Source organism: Triticum dicoccoides, chromosome 5B (assembly GCF_002162155.2).
Source record: "Triticum dicoccoides isolate Atlit2015 ecotype Zavitan chromosome 5B, WEW_v2.0, whole genome shotgun sequence".
Classification (NCBI taxonomy): Eukaryota; Viridiplantae; Streptophyta; class Magnoliopsida; order Poales; family Poaceae; genus Triticum; species Triticum dicoccoides.
The window spans coordinates 487,249,787-487,263,830 of NC_041389.1; positions in this window are offsets into that span (position 1 = coordinate 487,249,787).

Here is a 14,044-nt window from a genome sequence, read left to right on the forward strand (position 1 = left end):
GCGCCTTACCCACCACACATGTATTGCGTTTTACAGGGAAGGCCATTGGGACGCCGCGCTGAACCCGCGGTGACTTGTCGACAAGGGGCACCGCAGCCAGGCAGGCTGATAAGGAAGGCAGTCAGGACAGAGACGTCGTTGCAGAGGTATGATTAAAAACCTGCTACATAATTATCGTCTTTAAAATATAACAATGTCCATGGTTTCCTGGCAGAAAAAGCGCTCGCCGGACTATATCCGAAGAGCCTGCCGGCCACGCCTCCACCAGCCGGACTCCGAGGCCGGACTCAAGGGCGGAGGTCAACGTGGGGACAACGCCGGACGATCCTCCTATAGAGGATGCGGATAGATTATCCGCTACAAACTCCGAAGTGGAGAGCGCCATGAATCATAGGCACCGACGGGCCACACTACGCAACCCTAATTTCTGTGAAGAGGCGTTCAATGCCTTCAACTCAGGGGACGCGTACATCTGAGCTGCTCAAGATGGTCTTGCCAGAGCCACGGACCAGTATGTAAAGGATATACGGGTAAGAAAATTTGATAAGTATGTATATCAGTAGCCCCTGAGACTTGAAATAGTTGGCACAACTAATTTAAGGATCATTGTATGCATAGGTTCTTACAGAGAAGAATATCCAGCTGTCTAACAAGCTGGAGGAGTGCAAAGCCCAGCTGCGGGCCGAAGTTGCCAGAATGGAGGAGTCCACGAAGGCCCCATCTAGTAATACTTGTCTTGATCGGAACGAATGTAATGACGTGTACCAGTTAGTATTCGGCCTTAATGCAAATCTAACAATAGATTCTGCAGACAATCCCGGAGGTAATCCGAAGATCGTATCGAAGGATGAGCAACATGCTCAACGACAGCTGAAGGCTGGCGAGCACGTGCTTACAAAGTTTATACGGGAGATAAATGATCTCCAGGACGCAAAGACCCGACTGGATGTTGAATTAAAAGATGTTCGGGCCCAGCTTGCTGACTCCGTGAAGGAGAATAAGAGGCTTTGACGCGGCATTTTTAGTAAGTGCTCGAACGAACCTTTATAAAGTTCGACAAAGAAGCAGGCTAACAGAATTATGTCTGTAGGTATGCTGACAGGTCGTCCCAAAGAGGAGATGCCCGGATCTACAGGAGATCTGCTGCAAGAGCTCTCACAAATACACAGACAAATTTGGCAGGTGATGCAGGGTATTGCCCAGGCCTTGTGACCATCCGCATCCTTGCTCGGAGGCATGGAGATGCTCAAGGCAGCGCGGCGGCGCTTCCGATTATGGAAGATATCGGCCTGCCGACAAGGTGCAAGGGAAACCTGGGCCATGGTGAAGATGCGATACACCAAGGCTGACCCGAATCACATGGCCGAGGTCGGACCTGTAAGGTCAGATGGGAAAGAGATCCCCATTAGTCTGGTATATGACCAGGTAGCATTAGCTGCGAAGTATTCCCAACAGGATTGTAGGCTAGACAGCCTGTTGGATGGTATAGAAGAAGAATTTAGTCAGACTATGTGACTTTTTATTTCAAAGGACGTATTTTGTCCCTAGCCGGATTATAAATCATTTGTCTTGGTGGACCTTTTCGCTTCAACCTCTGGACCCGACAGTTTGGAGTGTATCCGAATACCCGCTCAGTTATGTAAAAACCGGGGCACGCATGAAAACCAGGCGTAGGGGTCATAAGTGCTTGAACAGACAAGTACCCAACTAGCTATGTTATATTACATGGATAGTAAGAAACATCTTCGAGGGAGAATAGTTCCGTTAAGGGTTCCTTTCCCTGGGTACGCATGCATTAATGTGCATGTCCGAACTGCAAAAAACAACACAGGATATAAGCATCTGGGGGCATGTATTGCAGTAAGTGAGAAAAATCTTTTGTTCACCGATCGAATATTCCCTTAAGAACGCTAGCTTTCGGCTTCACCCAGTCCGAGGTACACATCCGGCTGACCCGGCAGTAACAATCAGAGAGGTGCTCCCCTCATGCCCTAGCCGAATTAACAGGAACATAGGGCATAAACACAAGAGCCAGGCAACCCAGCTTGGCCAAAACTTAAGTCATATCGATGCATATAATGGTGAAAAAAGGTACATATGGAGGAATGACGCATATGTGGTGGGCATAAAGCCCAGAAGATAATTATATTAAGCTTCAGTATAAGAAGCCCCCAGGTATATTGAGCGCGCATAGCGCGGCAGCAGTGTGCGGTCGAAGCATACTTGAAGCTTTTAAGGCTATAAAGAGAGAGAGAGAGAGAGAGAGAGAGAGAGAGAGAGAGAGAGAGAGAGAGAGAGAGAGAGAGAGAGAGAGAGAGAGAGAGAATATAACTTAAAAGGCGGAGGTAAGGAGACGAACACAGAGTTTGGCACTAGGCATAGAATCTTTGAAGTCTGGACGCGTTCCATGGGTTTGGCTCGAGTCGATTATCTGATGCATCCCGCAGACGGTGCGCTCCTCCGGTGAGAACTTTATCAATGATGAAGGGACCCTCTCACTTGGGCTTGAGCTTGTCCTTTTTCTTCTCTGGTAGGCGTAGAACGAGTTCACCAACATTATAAGTTTTGGCCCGTACTTCTCTACTTTGGTACCTTCAAGCCTGCTGCTGATAGAATGCGGAACGGGCCTTTGCGACGTCACGCTCCTCCTCCAGGGCATCTAAACTGTCCTGTTGATCTAGCTTGGCTTCTCTCTCTTTGTACATGCGCACTCGAGGTGAGTCATGAATGATATCGCAGGGTAGTACTGCCTCTGCGCCTTACACCATAAAAAATGGTGTGTATCCGGTGGTGCAATTTGGCGTGGTCCGCAGCCCCCATAGTATGGAGTCGAGCTCCTCGACCCAGTGCGTATCTCATTCCTTCAAGGATCGCACTAGTCTGGGTCTGATGCCGCTCATAATAAGACCATTTGCTCGTTCGACTTGACCGTTTGTTTGGGGGTGATAGACAGAGGCATAATCGAGCTTAATGCCCATTTTGCCACACCAAGTTTTCACCTTCTCGGTTGTGAAGTTGGAGCCATTATTAGTGATGATGCTATGGGGGACACTGTAACGGTGGATGACCCCGGATATAAAGTCTATCACCGGTCCAGATTCGGCCGTTTTAACTGGTTTGGCCTCTATCCATTTGGTGAATTTATTTACCATGACCAACAAGTACTTTTTCTTATGGCTTCCTCCTTTAAGGGGTCCAGCCATATCGAGCCCCCAGACCACAAAGGGCCAAGTTATGGGGATTGTTTGGAGAGCGGTAGGTGGCTTGTGGCTTTGTTTTGCAAAAAGCTGGCAACCGACACAATGTTGGACGAGGTCCTGTGCGTCTGCTCGGGCTGTCAGCCAGTAGAAACCTGTACGGAAGGCCTTGCTTACAAGGGCCCGAGCTGCGACGTGGTGGCCGCCGAGTCTAGCATGAATTTCTGCCAAAAGCTGTCGTCCTTCCTCTTCGGAGATGCACCTTTGGAGCACTCCAGTCACACTTTTCTTATAAAGCTCTCCTTCGTGGACCTTGTAGGCTTTAGAACGCCGCACAATGCAACGTGGCTCATTTTGGTCCTCGGGGAGTTCTTGCCTATTTAGGTAGGCTAAGAAGGGTTCCGCCCACGGGGCGATGACATCCATAATCACGTGGGCCGAAGGTGTTATTTCGATGGCAGAGCCTCTGATTACGTTAGAGTGTTCGGGATCTGGGATTGTGTTTGGATCCGGACTGGTATTGCCGGTCTCCCCTTCCCACACCAAGGATGGCTTGAACAACCTTTCCAAGAAGATATTAGGTGGGACGGGGTCGCCCATAGCGCCGATGGGGCGAGGATATCCGCCGCTTGATTGTTTTTCTCGGACCACATGGTGGAATTCGAGCCCCTCGAACCGAGCTGACATTTTGAGGACGACATTGCGGTAGGCCGCCATTTTTGGGTCCTTGGCGTCAAAGTCTCCATTTATTTGAGATATTGCGAGGTTCCAATCCCCGCGCACTTCTAGGTGTTGAATGCCCATGGAGACTGCCATCCGAAGACCATGCAATAGAGCCTCATATTCAGCTGCATTGTTGGAATCTGTGTATAGTATTTGGAGTACGTATTGGACTGTATCTCCGGTGGGGGATGTCAGGACAACACCTGCCCCCAGACCAGCTAGCATCTTAGAGCCGTCAAAGTGAATGATCCAGTTGGAGTACGCGCCGTACTCTCTAGGGAGTTTGGATCCTGTCCATTCGGCGACGAAGTCAGCCAGTACTTGCGACTTAATGGCTCGCCGTGGTTTGTATGTTATGTCAAACAGGAGGAGCTCGATAGCCCATTTAGCATTCCGGCCCGTGGCATCGAGGTTATTTATTATATCGTTGAGTGGTACTTCAGAGGCCACCATGATTGAACACTCTTGAAAGTAGTGTTGTAGTTTTTGGGATGCCATGAAGACCGCGTATGCTATCTTTTGATAATGTGGGTACCGTGATTTGCATGGAGTGAGGACGGTGGATACGCAGTATACCGGCTTTTGAAGTGGGAACTTATGTCGGTCCGTCTCTCGTTCGACGACGAGCACTGCGCTTACAACCTGGTGTGTTGCAGCTATATATAACAGCATGGGTTCACCGATATTTGGTGCGGCCAGGATTGGATTGCTGGCCAAGAGGGCCTTTATTTCTTCCAGTCCAGCCGTAGCTGCATTCGTCCACTCGAAGTGTTCGGTGCGTCGAAGAAGGCGATAGAGAGGTAGTGCCTTTTCTCCTAATCGGGAGATAAAGCGGCTTAGGGCAGCCACGCATCCAGTTAATTTCTGGATTTGCTTGAGGTCTGTTGGGGTAGCCAACTGTGACAGAGCTCAGATAGCCAGATTTGCTTAAATTCCTCTATTGGAAATGATGAAGCCCAAGAGCTTTCCGGTAGGTACGCTGAAGATGCATTTTTCCAGGTTGTGCTTGATGTCATATGTTCGGAGATTGTCGAATGTAAGCCTCAAGTCGTCTATTAAGGATTCGACGTGTCTGGTTTTCATGACCACATCGTCTATGTATGCCTCCACTGTTTTGCTGATTTGTGTTTCCAGGCATGTCTGAATCATGCGTTGATAGGTTGCACCGGCGTTTTTGAGCCCGAAAGGCATGGTGTTAAAACTGAAGGGGTCGTATGGAGTGATGAATGATTGCTGCTTGAACGGACTCCGCCATCTTGATTTGATGGTATCCGGAGTATGTGTCGAGGAAACACAATGAGTCGTGTCCTGCGGTAGCGTCGATGATTTTATCGATGCGGGGGATTGGGGAGGGATCCTTAGGGCAAGCTTTATTGAGGTCCTTGAAATTTACACATAGGCGCCAGGATTTGTCCTTCTTTGGTACCATCACCAGGTTTGCTAGCCAGTCCGGATGTTTTATTTCTCTGATTAATCCGGCCTTGAGTAGTTTGGCTAGCTCTTCTCCCATGGCTTGTCGCTTAGGTTCTGAAAAGCGCCGAAGAGTCTGCTTGAGCAGCTTGTGTCCCTTTAGTAAGTTTAGGCTATGCTCGGCCAGCCTGCGTGGGATACCTGGCATGTCTGAAGGATGCCAGGCAAAGATGTCCCAATTCTCGCGCAAGAACTCTCGCAGTGCGGCATCTATTGTGGGGTTCAGCTGTGCCCCAATGGATGCTGTTTTGTAGTGTCTATTGGGTGGACCTAGAATTTGACTATTCTGTCTGCTGGTTTAAAAGAGGTGGACTTGGGTCGTTTGTCGAGTATCACGTCGTCCCTGTCCACTGTGGAGCGCAGTGCAGTTAATTCTTCGGCCGCGAGAGCTTCGGATAATGCCTCAAGGGCTAGAGCGGCGGTTTTATTTTCGGCACGGAGTGCTACGTCTGGATCACTAGCTAGAGTGATTATTCCATTGGGCCCAGGCATCTTGAGCTTCATGTACCCGTAATGGGGTATAGCTTGGAAGCTCGTGAATGCATCCCACCCTAAAAGGGCGTGGTATCCGCTACTGAACGGGGCCACTTGGAATGTGATTTCTTCGGACCTATAGTTCTCCAACGTGCCGAATACCACATCTAGTGTGATTTTTCCCGCGCATCGTGCCTCCCAACTAGGGATGATACCTCTGAAGGTTGTGCTGCTTTGCTCAATGCGGCTCTTGTCTATTTCCATTTTGTTAAGAGTTTCCTCGTAGATGAGGTTTAATCCGCTGCCACCATCCATGAGCACTTTAGTAAGCCGGAAGCCGTCCACAATTGGACTAAGGACCAAAGCGGCTGGTGCTCGGACTGTTCGGAATTGAGGTTTGTCACTGGCATTGAAGGTTATGGTCGTGTCGTTCCACGGATTTATTGCTGCAACGTGGCAGACTTCGGCAAGGCTGCGGAGTGCTCGCTTACGCCTATTATTTGAGGAAAAAGTCTCGAAGACTGTCAGTACTGTATTGTTACTTTCCGCGGGATGGTGCTGTGCGATATTGTTGATGAGGAGATCCTCGCCGCTCTTGGCCACCTGCCGGAGTATCCAACATGCTCTCAGGCTGTGTCTTGGTATGGTATCCGGTGTACTGTGAATTTTGCATGGCCCATTGAGCCATCCCTCCAATACGGTTCCACGCCCTATAGTAGGCTTTGGTTTCTTTGTGATTGGATCGGGTGACTTGCGAGAGTGCACCCTTTTTGTTCGGACGAGGGGTTTAGTGAGAGCCGGAGGATCCCAGAATTTTGTTTGGGTTTTTCATGCGCTTTCCATCGCACAGTACTTCTGTACTATGGCCGCCAAGTCAACGAAGTGTGCTATGTCACGGCGACTTATGGCGTTGAGAATTCCCTTGTCCGTGCAATTTTTGCAAAAGAATGAGATTGCGTCTTCCTCGTGACAGTCCTTAACCTTGGTCATTACAAGGAGGAATCTGGCCCAGAAGTGATGTACTGTCTCTTGGGGCTCTTATCTAATGTGGGAAAGATCACTTGTGTCTGGGTGGGTGGGTAGATTTAAGTCCAAACCCTGAACCGATCTGAGACCCACGGGCAAAGGCGCTTCCGAGCCTGGCGGCCCGGACTCCCAGATGCTGCACAATTTTCCTGGCCCACCGTCCAATTCTAGGTTCGGAGCTTGGGCCACGTCCTCCCATAGACAGGTATCCGGCTCGGAGAGCTCGGGAATCCGGACATAGTTCGTCCTCAAAATAGAGGAAGAATCGCTGCGTTGTTCCTCCACCACCGCTATCTGATGGGTGACCGGCGGAGAGTAAATCTCCCTATGGTTGGGTTTAAGCCCGATGCGATCATATTCCATTGCGACTCCCAGGGCGGTTATGCGATCCAAGAGCTCGTTCAGGGAGGAGAGATCCATTGGATCCATCTGCTCGGTGAATTCCGAGCCAACGTGGAGGCTGTTCTTGATGATCTGAGAAGTCATTGTCGGTGCGGCGGCCGAACGGGCGGTCATGACGAAGCCGCCCATCCGAAGAGTCTGGCCTACAGCCAGAGCTCCCCCAGAGGTGATGTTGTCCTTGACAACAAGGCGAGTCATCAAGCCTTATCGTGATGGCACAGTGGAACTCTCAATGAAAGCACCAATGTCGGTGTCAAAACCGTCGGATCTCGAGTAGGGGGTCCCGAACTGTGCGTCTAAGGCTAATGGTAACAGGAGGCGGGGGACATGATGTTTACCCAGGTTTGGGCCCTCTCGATGGAGGTAATACCCTACCTCCTGCTTGATTGATCTTGATGATATGAGTATTACAAGAGTTGATCTACCACGAGATCGTAGAGGCTAAACCCTAGAAGCTAGCCTATGATTATGATTGTTCTTGTCCTATGGACTAAACCCTCCGGTTTATATAGACACCGGAGGGGGCTAGGGTTACACAGAGTCGGTTACAGAGAAGGAGATCTACATATCCTAATTGCCAAGCTTGCCTTCCACGCAAAGGAGAGTGCCACCCAGACAGGGGACAAAATCTTCAATCTTGTATCTTCATAGTCCAACAGTCCGGCCAAAGTATATAGTCCGGCTATCCAAGGACCCCCTAATCCAGGACTCCCTCACCATGGTATTGAGAATCAAAGAGAAAGAAGAAACCATCTAGCCACTAGCTATGGACCCGTGGTACGTCCATTTTGCATCATGTTTTCCTACTGTTATTTATGTTGTTTTATTGTATAATAATGCTTTTTGGAGCAATTCTAATGCCTTTTCTCTCATAATATGCAAGATATGCACCAAGGGGGAGCATTCTGGCAGCTGGAAATATGGACCTGAAAAAGCTACGTCAAGCTACCTATTCTGCACAACTCCAAATGAGCTGAAACTTTCTGAGGATTTTTTATGGACTATTTAAGAGTTATTGGAGGAAATAAGTACCAGAGTGGAGCTACCAGGTGGGCCAACCCACCTGGGCACGCCAGGAGGCCCAGGCGCGCCCTGGTGGGTGCTGCCCTCCTCGGCCCACCTCCAGTGCCCATCTTCTGGTATATAAGTCATTTTGACCTGGAAAAAAAATCAGAGGAGGACATTCGGGACGAAGCGCCGCCGCCTCGAGGCGGAACTTGGGCAGGAGCACTTTTGCCCTTTGGCGGAGCGATTCCGCCGGGGGAACTTCCCTTCTGGAGGGGGAAATCATCGTCATCATCATCACCAACAACTCTCCCATCTTGGGGAGGGCTATCTTCATCAACATCTTCAACAGCACCAACTCCTCTCAAACCCTAGTTCATCTCTTGTGTTCAATCTTTATATCAAAACTATAGATTGGTGCTTGTGGGTGACTAGTAGTGTTGATTACATCTTGTAGTTGATTACTATATGGTTTACTTGGTGGAAGATTATATGTTCAGATCCATTATGCTATTTAATACCCTTCTTATCTTGAGCATGTTTATCATTTGTGAGTAGTTACTTTCGTTCTTGAGGTCACGGGAGAAATCATGTTGCAAGTAATCATGTAAACTTGATATGTGTTTGATATTTTGATGATATGTATGTTGTCATTCTCTTAGTGGTGTCATGTGAACGTCGACTACATGACACTTCACCATAATTGGGCCTAAGCGAATGCATTGTGGAGTATTTATTAGATGGTGGGTTGCGAGAGTGACAAAAGCTTAATCCCCGGTTTATGCGCTATTCCGTAAGGGACCGATTGGATCCAAAAGTTTAATGCTATGGTTAGAATTTATTCTTAATATTTTTCTCGTAGTTGCGGATGCTTGCGAGAGGGTTAATCATAAGTAGGAGGTTTGTTCAAGTAAGAACAGCACCAAAGCACCGGTCCACCCACATATCAAATTATCAAAGTACAGAACACGAACTAAGCCAACATGATGACAGTGACTAGATAAAATTCCCGTGTACCCTCAAGAACACTTTGCTTATCATAAGAAACCGTTTTGGCCTGTCCTTTGCCTCAAAAGGATTGGGCTACCTTGCTGCACTTTTTTTACTACTATCGTTACTTGCTCGTTACAAATTATCTTGCTATCAAACTACTCCGCTACTTACAATTTTAGCACTTGCAGACATTACCTTGCTGAAACCACTTGTCATTTACTTCTGCTCCTCGTTGGGTTCGACACTCTTACTTATCGAAAAGGCTACAATTTACCCCATATATTTGTGGGTCATCAATCCGAAGGTCTGTGGTAAACTACTCACGCTTCATCGAAAGGGTAATGGTGTTGATGTAGAAGCCCTCCATGATCGAATCCCCCTCTAGCAGGACGCCGGAAAAGGCCCCTAGATGGGATCTCGCGAGTACATAAGGTTGCAACGATGGAAAAGTGTTTTCGTGGATCCCCCTGATGTTTTTAGAGTATAAGAGTATATATATATAGGCGAAGGAACTAGGTCAGGAGAGCTCCGAGGGGCCCACGAGGTAGGGGGCGTGCCCTACCCCCTAGGCGCCCCCTCCACCCTCGTGGCTGCCTCGTTGCGTCTCCAACTTCATCTCCAAGTCTCCTAGTTTGCTTCTGGTCCAAGAAAGATCATTGCAAAAGTTTCACTCCATTTGGTACCTTCTGCGAAATTCTAAAATAGGCAAAAACAGAAACTGACACTGGGCTCTAGGTTAATAAGTTAGTCCCAAAAATAATATAAAATAGCATAAAGGTGCATATTAAGCATCCAAAACAGATAATATAATCGCATGGAACAAGCAAAAATTGTAGATATGTTGGAGACGTATCAGGCACTTAAGAGCATCTACAGCTAGGCGCCTCAAACCCGCCTCATAGCCTGGGCGGGCAGCCCGATCACTGTCCAGTCATGATTTTTTGACCCAGAGGTGAAGGAAATATGCCCTAGAGGCAATAGTAAAGTTGTTGTTTTATATTTCCTTATTCATGCTAAAGGTTTATTATTCATGCTAGAATTGTATTGATCGGAAACCTTAATACATGTGTGTATACATAAATAAACACTGTGTCCCTAGTAAGCTTCTACTAGACTAGCTCATTGATCAAAGATGATTAAGGTTTCCTAACCATTGACATGAGTTGTCATTTGATAACGGAATCACATCATTAGGAGAATGATGTGATGGAAAAGACGCATCCGTTAGCTTACCATTGTTCAGTTTTATTGCTATTGCTTTCTTCATGTCAAATACATATTCCTTCGACTATGAGATTATGCAACTCCCGGATACCAGAGGAATGCCTTGTGTGCTATCAAACATGACAACGTAATTGTGTGATTATAAAGATGCTCTATAGGTATCTTCGAAGGTGTTTGTTGAGTTGGTATAGATCGAGATTAGGATTTGTCACTCCGAGTATCGGAGAGGTATCTCTGGGCCCTCTCGGTAATACACATCATAATCTTGCAAGAAAACGACTAAGGAGTTAGTAACAAGGTGATGTATTATGGAATAAGTAAAGATTCTTGCCGGTAATGAGATTGAACTAGGTATGAAGATACCTACGATCGAATCTCGGGCAAGTAACATACCGATGGACAAAGGGAATTACGTATGTTATCATAACGGTTCAACCGATAAAGATATTTGTAGAATATGTAGGAGCCAATATGGGCATCCAGGTTCCGCTATTGATTATTGACCGGAGAGGTGTCTCGGTCATGTCTACATAGTTCTCGAACCCGTAGGGTCCGCACGCTTAACTTTTGATGACGATATAGTATTATATGAGTTATGTGATTTGGTGACCGAATGTTGTTCGGAGTCCCAAATGAGATCACAAACATGATGAGGAGTCTTGAAATGGTCAATAGGTAAAGATTGATATATAGGACGATGGTATTTCGACACCAAAAGTGTTTCGGGGGGTACAGGGTACTTATCGGGTCAACGGAAGGGGTTCCGGGCACCCCGCGAAAGATATGTGCCTTATGGGCCAAGAGGCAACACACCAGCCACAAGGGGCAGGTGCGGCCCCCATATAGGCCAGCCTAGGAGGAGAAGGAAATGAAGGGGGAAGGAAAGTGTGAATTAGGATTCCCACTTCCTTCCCTTTCCCCCCCTCTTTCCTTCCCCCTCGGTTAAATATGGCAGCGGGGCGCGGCTTGGGAAGGACTCCAAGTAGGATTCCTCCTACTTGGGCGCCTCCTATGGCTTCTCCTCCCTCCCACCCACCTATATATATGTGGGAGGGGGGCGCCTAGCACACACCAGATAATTGCCTAGCCGTGTGCGGCGCCCCCCTCCATCGTTTACACCTTGTTCATATTTTCGTAGTGCTTAGGCGAAGCCCTGCGGAGATCACTTCACCATCACCGTCACCACACTGTCATGCTGACGGAACTCATCTACAACCTCGATGTCTTGCAGGATCAAGAAGGTGAGGGACGTCACTGAGCTGAACGTGTGCAGAACACGGAGGTGCCCTGCGTTCGTTACTTGATCGGTTGAAGTGTGAAGAAGTTCGACTACATCAACTGCGTTGTGAAACATGATACATCTCCAACGTATCTATAATTTTTTATTGTTCCATGCTATTATATTATCCATCTTGGATGTTTTATTGCTATTTATATGATTTTTGGGACTAGCCTATTAACCTAGAGCCCAGTGCCAGTTTCTGATTTTTTCTTGTTTTTGAGTTTTACAAAAAAGGAATATCAAACGGGGTCCAAACGAGCTGAAAATTCTCGACGATTTTTTATGGACCATAAGAAGCCCTGAAGCAAAAGAGTTGGGCCAGAAGAGTCCCGAGTCAACCACGTGGGTGTAGGGCGCGCCCACCTACCTCGTGGCTGACTCGGAGACCCCCCTGACATGAAATCGACGTCAAAAATTCCTATAAATACAGAAACCCCTGAAAAGAAACCTAGACCGGGAGTTCCGCTGCCGCAAGCCTCTGTAGCCACCAAAAACCAATCGGGACCCTGTTCCGGCACCCTGCCGGAGGGGGGATCCATCACCGGTGGCAATCTTCATCATCCCGGCGCTCTCCATGATGAGGAGGGAGTAGTTCACCCTCCGGGCTGAGGGTATGTACCAGTAGTTATGTGTTTGATCTCTCTCTCTCTCTCTCTCTCTCTCTCTCGTTCTTGATTTGGCATGATCTTGATGTACCATGAGCTTTTCTACTGTCACTACAAAAAAAAGACACATCCGTGACATTTTGGGACGAACAAAAAATTTTGCTGTCATACATATGACACTTCTATGATGATAATTGTGACAAAACCCGATATCATCATAGATGTGGTGGGCTCCTACTTCTATGACAAAAAATCATGACAGAAAATGGGCTTTTCGTCCTGGGCGGGCCGGAGATGCAGCTGCATGACATTCTTTGGGCCGTCCATGACGGAAAAAACCGTGGTAGAAGCGAGGGGGAGGAAAATTTCGGGGAGTTGCCGGTTACGGTGGGAGGTCGGGGGCCGAGCGATGCACGTTTCTCTCGTACGTACGCGCGTGTGTGCGAGGCGTTGGCTCTAACTGAACCCGAGCGAGGCGTTGGGCTCTAACTTAACCCGAGAGATTGCACTGCAGGCTACACGTTACTGAACCCGAGCGATGGATCGATGGCTGTTAACTGAACCCGATGGAGCGATTCCTTCGCTACTGCTGCTAACTGAAGCCGATCGATGCTGCCTCTGGGATGAACAGTGAGTAGTGGGGGTGGATGAGCAGGACCCCGTGGCGTTGCCTCGATCGAGCCGGTTGGGGCTGGATGAACAGGACCCCCGTGGAGGGCTGGATGAACAAGACGACCCCGTGGAGGGCTGGATGAACAGTAGACGATGGAGGGGTGCCCGTGGAGGGGTGGTTGAACAGTAGCCGGTGGAGTAGCGCGCGGTGGAGGCTGGATGAACAGGAGCCCATGGAGGCTGGAGGAGGTCGACGGTAGCCCGTGGAGGCCGGAGGAGGTCGACAGTGGAGATGAACAGTATCCCGTGGTGTAACACCCCGGATTCAATGCGCCAGGTGTCTGCCAGTTATTCGCCGTCGTTGCCATGTCATTTGCTTGCGTGTTGCAGTTTGCCATGTCATCATGTGCATTTCATCATTTTGCATACATGTTTGTCTCACGCATCCGAGCATTTTCCCCGTTGTTCGTTTTGCAATCCGGCACTCCTATGTCATCCGGCGTCCCCTTCTTGACTCTTTTCATGTGCGGCTGTTAAACGTTCTCGGAATGGCCCGAGGTTTGTCAAGCGGCCTTGGTATAGCACCGATAGACTGCCTGTCAAGTTTCGTGCCATTTGGAGGTTGTTTGATACTCCAACGGTTAACCGGGTAACCGCAAAGCCCTCTTTTGTTTGCAGCCCAACACCCCTTCCAAAGTGGCCCAAAACCTAGCAAACTCCCCTCGATGCTCTCGGTCGTTCGATCACGATCGCGTGGCCGAAAACCGCTCCTCATTTGGACTCTCCTAGCTCCTTCTACCTATATAAACACCTCCCCCTCTGAATTTTCAGGTCCAAACCCTAGCCTCTTCCACCTCCGCGTGCCGGACATGTCCACTCCGCCGCCGGACACGTCCAGCCGCCGCGCCGAACGAATCCTAGTGCGCCACGTCACCCCGCCGGCCTCCTCTCTCTCCTCCCACCGCCGCGGCCCACCCGGCCCATGGACGGCCCGCCCCAGGCCACGCCGGGCCCGACCGCGCCCGAGCCGT